Source organism: Triticum dicoccoides, chromosome 4A (genome assembly GCF_002162155.2).
Source record: "Triticum dicoccoides isolate Atlit2015 ecotype Zavitan chromosome 4A, WEW_v2.0, whole genome shotgun sequence".
In the NCBI taxonomy this organism is placed as follows: Eukaryota; Viridiplantae; Streptophyta; class Magnoliopsida; order Poales; family Poaceae; genus Triticum; species Triticum dicoccoides.
In genome coordinates, this window is record NC_041386.1 from 588,694,279 (window position 1) to 588,701,130 (window position 6,852).

Here is a 6,852-nt window from a genome sequence, read left to right on the forward strand (position 1 = left end):
ATAACCACCCTGGCTTCCCTGAAAACTGGATCCTGAACCGCCGCCTGGGCCATGAAAGCCGCCAGCTCCTGAGCCGCCGCCTGGGCCTTGATTTCCATCAAACGTATTAGAATTCTTAAAAGCCTTCATGATTGTGCAATCCTTCCATAAATGAGTCGCTGGTCATTCCCGGGTGCCGTGTTTCGGGCAGGGCTCATTGAGTAGTTGCTCAAGAGACGGACCTGACCCGCCAAACCGAGGGGGTGGCTTTCCTTTGCGCTTCTGATTGTTACCCTGTGCATTGGCCACAAATTCCGGATTACCGTCCTCCTTACGCTTATTGCCTCCTTGACTTGCCGGGTTATGCTGCTGACCCTTTCCATTACCGTTCTTCTTTCCCTTCCCTGTCTTTTCCTCATCAGACGCGGGATCTTTGGTACTATCAGAATCGGCATACTTGACTAAAGCCGCCATCAACGTCCCCATATCGTTGCAATCACGCTTAAGGTGCCCCAGTTTCTGTCTCAGAGGCTCAAAGCGGCAATTCTTCTCCAACATGAGAACTGCTGAGCCGGCATCCATCTTGTCAGACGAATGTATTATATCTTTGACCCGGCGCACCCAATGAGTCGTAGATTCACCTTCCTCCTGCTTACAATTTTTCAGGTCCACAATCGACATAGACTGCTTGCAAGTGTCCTTGAAGTTCTGGATGAAACGAGCCTTTAGCTCCGCCCATGAACTAATGGAATTGGGTGGCAAGCCCTTTAACCAAGAACGGGCCGTTCCGTCCAACATCATGGTGAAGTATTTAGCCATCGCTTCATCACTAACCTCCAGCAGCTCCATGGCCATCTCGTAACTTTCAGTCCACGCCCCAGGCTGTAAATCGGCCGTATAATTCGGCACCTTTCGAGGTCCCTTGAAATCCTTGGGCAGACATACATTACGTAGAGCCGGTACCAGACAAGGAACTCCTCCGGTTCTAGTAGCAACACCCGCCTCAACAGAAGTCGTCGGGTAAGCCGGTGAGTCCTGTTGGGCTGCTAGCTGAGCCGCTAGCTGAGCCGCCCGCTCGTCCTCCTGACGTATCCGATCCTGAACCGGGTTATACCCGCCGGGCTGGTTCCGACGCTGAGCGCTACTTGACAAGGCCTCTGACTCCATGTGTCTACTGTAACTCGAGCTCCGGTTTTGACGAGGCGAAGCTAACCAGGGCGGAGGAGTTGAGTGAATCCTGTCCCGGCTGTAGGAGTAGGTCTCTTGCTGAGTCAGGGCTGTTTGGACAAGTTCCCTGATCCTCCGGGTTTCCACCGATGTCGGATCATCACTATCTACTGGGAGAGCCGCCAAACGTGCTGATGCTGCGATTAAGTTCTCCATGGGGTTGGAGAAGTGACCCTGTGGTATTGGTACATAATGGGGCGGTGCCATATTGACGTGAAGAGGCGCCGTCACCGGAGGCTGGACTGGGCATCCCACTCCGGATGTCATAAACTGATTTGCACCTGGCGGGTTACTTGGGCCGGCCCCGGGTGTAGCAAAGAGATTCCGAGGATCATAAATCTGAGGTAAATGGGACTGAGTTTTCTGATGTCTCCTCCTCATTACCTCATTAGATGCGTTCAAGCTCAACGTGAGCTGAAAGGCCTCCGCCTGAAGTTGATGCGCCCGTACGTCCAAAGCCGCCCGCTCTATGGCTAATCTAGTATCTTCAGCTGCTAAGGTTTCCTTGGCCCGGGCGATCTCATCGCGAACCTGTGCCACCTCTGCCTCATGCTCAGATTGGTTCACAGTGACGACTGTAGCAGTTAACAAGGCCGTAAGTTTATCCATGAGATCCATCAGTACCTGAGCCGGTGAGCGCACAGGGCCTCCTGCCCCGGCTGCTCCTAACCCGGACGTTATCACTGCTGAGGCCGTAGAATTTTGGCCGGATTGAGTACCAGCCATGAAGACTCATGCCCAGTTTGGCGACTTTGAGGGGTCCGGAATAGTGCTGCCATTGGAACAGCCCCCAAGCACACCATCTTGAACTTGATACATCGAATCTGTTGAGCCGGTGGACGAATCACCGTCAGAGAGGACGGCCGGCTCACCATCACCTTCAGATCCTTCAGAAAGTTCACCTCCGTGGATGCAACCCACAAAGGCACGCTTCACGACGGGTTGAGCTCGGGCGGGTTTCGCACGCTGAGCCGTCTCCACGAGGTCGGTGCAGCTGTCCGGCTCAGGGCCCGGCTCACCAATCCGGCCGATGAAGACGTGAATTCCGCCAAAGGGGACCCGGTACCCGTACTCAATTGAGCCGGCGTCGGGGCCCCAGCCTTCGTCGTCGATGTAGATCTTGCCACAACGACTCTTGGTCATCCGGCCAACTGCGTATCCCTTGAGCCCTTCGAAGCAGCCCTTCAAGAACTCAAATCCACCGTGCGCTGGCCCCACGGTGGGCGCCAACTGTCATGGAATTGTCACGGCAGATGTCCTTTTGCAAGGACTTAATCATGGAGCCATCGCAACTAGGAAGCTTAAAGGGGTTAATCGGGACAAGGACACGCGAGGTTTATACTAGTTCAGCCCCTTACGGTAAAGGAGGGCCTACGTCTAGTTGGGTTGGAATTGCTTGAGGTTTCGATGACCAAGGAGCGAGATACGCTATGCCTGGCTCTCGATTAGTTGTTTCTCACCCTAAGCCGCTGGCGGGTCGTCCCCTTATATACACGGGTTGGCGCCCTGCGGCCTATAGAGTCCCGGCCGGCTCATAAACAGTGTCCGGCTCGGCGACTAGTTACTTCTACCTTACAATACAAGTTATACCATCATGGCGGTTTATCTTTACGGGCCTCAGAGTCGCCTGTGGGACTTTAAGCCTTTTAGTGAACCGCCATCTTCATGCCTTGGTCTTGGGCTTCTGATGAACCTCTATTTGCGTAACCCGGACCCTCCTGGATGGCTTACACAAATAGTCATATCCCCAACAGTAGATGTCTCTTTTCTCAGAAAGCTGAAACTCATGTGTGTTGAGCCTCTCAAGTATGTCAGACGGATCGAGTGTCTTGAAGTCGGGACGTTCTTGAATCATCAGGGCTAGGGTGTCAAACAAGCTGTCAAGTGATCTCAGGAGTGTCTTGACGACTTCATGCTTGGTGATCTCAGTAGCACCGAGGGCTTGAAGCTCATTTGTGATGTCAGTGAGTCGATCAAACGTGAGCTGGACATTCTCATTGTCGTTTCTCTTGAAGCAGTTGAAGAGGTTGTGAAGGACACTGATTCTCTGGTCTCTCTGGGTTGAGATGCCTTCATTGACCTTGGAGAGCCAGTCCCAGACTAGCTTAGATGTTTCCAAAGCACTTACACGGCCATATTGTCCTTTGGTCAGATGACCACAGATGATGTTCTTGGCAGTGGAGTCCGGTTGAACGAACTTCTTAACATCAGCAGCAGTGACACCTTCACCAGCCTTGGGAATGCCATTCTTGACGACATACCTGAAGGAAATATGCCCTAGAGGCAATAATAAAGTTATTATTTATTTCCTTATAATCATGATAAATGTTTATTATTCATGCTAGAATTGTATTTTCCGGAAACATAATACATGTGTGAATACATAGACAAACAGAGTGTCACTAGTATGCCTCTACTTGACTAGCTCGTTAATCAAAGATGGTTATGTTTCCTAACCATGAACAATGAGTTGTTATTTGATTAACGAGGTCACATCATTAGTAGAATGATCTGATTGACATGACCCATTCCATTAGCTTAGCACCTGATCGTTTAGTATGTTGCTATTGCTTTCTTCATGACTTATACATGTTCCTACGACTATGAGATTATGCAACTCCCGTTTACCGGAGGAACACTTTGGGTACTACAAAACGTCACAACGTAAATGGGTGATTATAAAGGAGTACTACAGGTGTCTCCAATGGTCGATGTTGGGTTGGCGTATTTCGAGATTAGGATTTGTCACTCCGATTGTCGGAGAGGTATCTCTGGGCCCTCTCGGTAATACACATCACATAAGCCTTGCAAGCATTACAACTAATATGTTAGTTGTGAGATGATGTATTACGGAACGAGTAAAGAGACTTGCCGTTAACGAGATTGAACTAGGTATTGGATACCGACGATCGAATCTCGGGCAAGTAACATACCGATGACAAAGGGAACAACGTATGTTGTTATGCGGTCTGACCGATAAAGATCTTCGTAGAATATGTAGGAGCCAGTATGGGCATCCAGGTCCCGCTATTGGTTATTGACCAGAGACATGTCTCGGTCATGTCTACATTGTTCTCGAACCCGTAGGGTCCGCACGCTTAAGGTTACGATGACAGTTATATTATGAGTTTATGCATTTTGATGTACCGAAGGTTGTTCGGAGTCCCGGATGTGATCACGGACATGACGAGGAGTCTCGAAATGGTCGAGACGTAAAGATTGATATATTGGAAGCCTATGTTTGGACATCGGAAGTGTTCCGGGTGAAATCGGGATTTTACCGGGTTACGGGGAGGTTACCGGAACCCCCCGGGAGCCATATGGGCCATCATGGGCCTTAGTGGAAAGGAGAAAGGGGCAGCCCAAGGTGGCTGCGCCTCTTTCCCCTCCCCTAGTCCTATTAGGACTAGGAGAAGGTGGCCGGCCCCCCTCTCTCCCTTCCCCTCCGAGGAATCCTAGTTGGACTAGGATTGGGGGGAGGAATCCTACTCCCAGAGGGAGTAGGACTCTCCTGCGCCTCCCTCTTTGGCCGGCCAGCCTCCCCTCCTCTCCTCCTTTATATACGGAGGCAGGGGCACCTCTAAACACACAAGTTGACACAAGTTGATCCACGTGATCGATTCCTTAGCCGTGTGCGGTGCCCCCTGCCACCATATTCCTCGATAATACTGTAGCGGAGTTTAGGCGAAGCCCTACTGCTGTAGTTCATCAAGATCGTCACCACGCCGTCGTGCTGACGAAACTCTTCCCCGACACTTTGCTGGATCGGAGTCCGGGGATCGTCATCGAGCTGAACGTGTGCTCGAACTCGGAGGTGCCGTAGTTTCGGTGCTTGATCGGTTGGATCGTGAAGACGTACGACTACTTCCTCTACGTCGTGTCATTGCTTCCGCAGTCGGTCTGCGTTGGGTACGTAGACAACACTCTCCTCTCGTTGCTATGCATCACATGATCCTGTGTGCGCGTAGGAAATTTTTTGAAATTACTACGAAACCCAACAATACCATAGGTCGACATCAATGTCTTCAAGATGCATGCGCTTCTTATTCTTCCAGTAGGGATATTCAGTTCCATCGAAGACTGGGCACGCAACGGAGACTTTGATTATCCCTGCAGTCGACATAGCTAAAACTCCAGGTGGTTAAACCGAATCATACAGAACAAGGGAGTACCTTGCTCTGATACCAATTGAAAGTGCTAGTGATCGACTAGAGGGGGGGGGGTGAATAGGCGATTTTTATGAAAGTCTTCAAAACATGGAAGTTTCGAAGACAAACGATAGAAATAAACCTATTATTATGCAGCGGAAGGTAGACTACACTAAGGAAGACATAGTCAAGTATTCAATGAAGTGAAAGCACAACGACTAATAGCAGCTAGGCAGTATAGATCAGGCAGGAAGATATTGTGAAGCCAATCAGAACAAGCGGTCACTCAGTGAAGACAAAAGATAATGCAATCATACAATGACTTCACTAGAGTCAACAGTAAGTAAAGGAATGGGAATGATGAAACCAGTGACTCGTTGAAGACAATGATTTATTGGACCAGTTCCAGTTGCTGTGAAAACTGTACGTCTGGTTAGGGAGGCTGAGATTCAACTCAGAAGACCGTTTCTTCACCTTATTCCCCTTGAGCTAAGGACACACAGTACTCGCCCAATCACTCTAGTAAGTCTTCAAGGTAGACGTCCAAACCTTTATAGACTTCGTTCATAGACTTCGTTCACCGGTGATCCACAATGACTCTTGGATGCTCAGAACGCGACGCCCAACCGGCTGGAGGATTCACAGTCCTCAAGTGTAATAAGTCTTCATATCACACAGACGGGAAGACTTAAGTGATGCCTAACACTCTTTGGCTCTGGGTGTTTAGGGCTTTATGCTCGCAAGGAATTCTCTCTCAAAGGCTTCGAGGTGGGTTGCTCTCAAACGACAAAAGCCGTACACTAACTCTAAGCAGCCAACCATTTATAGCCACTAGGCAACCCAACCTGATTTGTCCGAAATGACCCTTGGTCACTAAGGAACTGACACGTGTTCCAACGGTCAGATTTCAAACACACACACACGGCAACTTTACTTGGGCTACAAGCAAAGCTGACTTATCCAGCTCTGGATAAGATTTGCTCTCATTGTCTTCGCTCGAAGACATAGGATTTTTGGTTAAGCATCATTTCATTCATTCTGACTGGTTCACTTGGACCCCATTTAACAGTACGGTGGTTCCTATGACTCAACAAAGAAGAAAAAGAACGACGAAACAACTAAGTCTTCGCACTCCATAGTCTTCACTCGATGTCTTCTCTTGTCATAGTCTTCAATGTGACTGTCTTCACATACCACCTTTGACTTCAATGTCTTCATACATTTTTAGGGGTCATCTCTGGTAGGAAAACCAAATTAATGAGGGACTTCTACCTGTGTTATCCTACAATTCTCACAAACACATTAGTCCCTTAACTAGGTTTGTCGTCAATACTCCAAAACCAACTAGAGGTGGCACTAGATGCACTTACACCTAGCTCTAGAGGCTCTCGTGGCCTTTCGAGATGTAGCGGATCGCGAGTCCACTTTTGGCGGGTGAGGAAAGGTACTTTACATTTTTAGGCTATATATTGTATTCACAGGGACGTGGGGCAGCCGT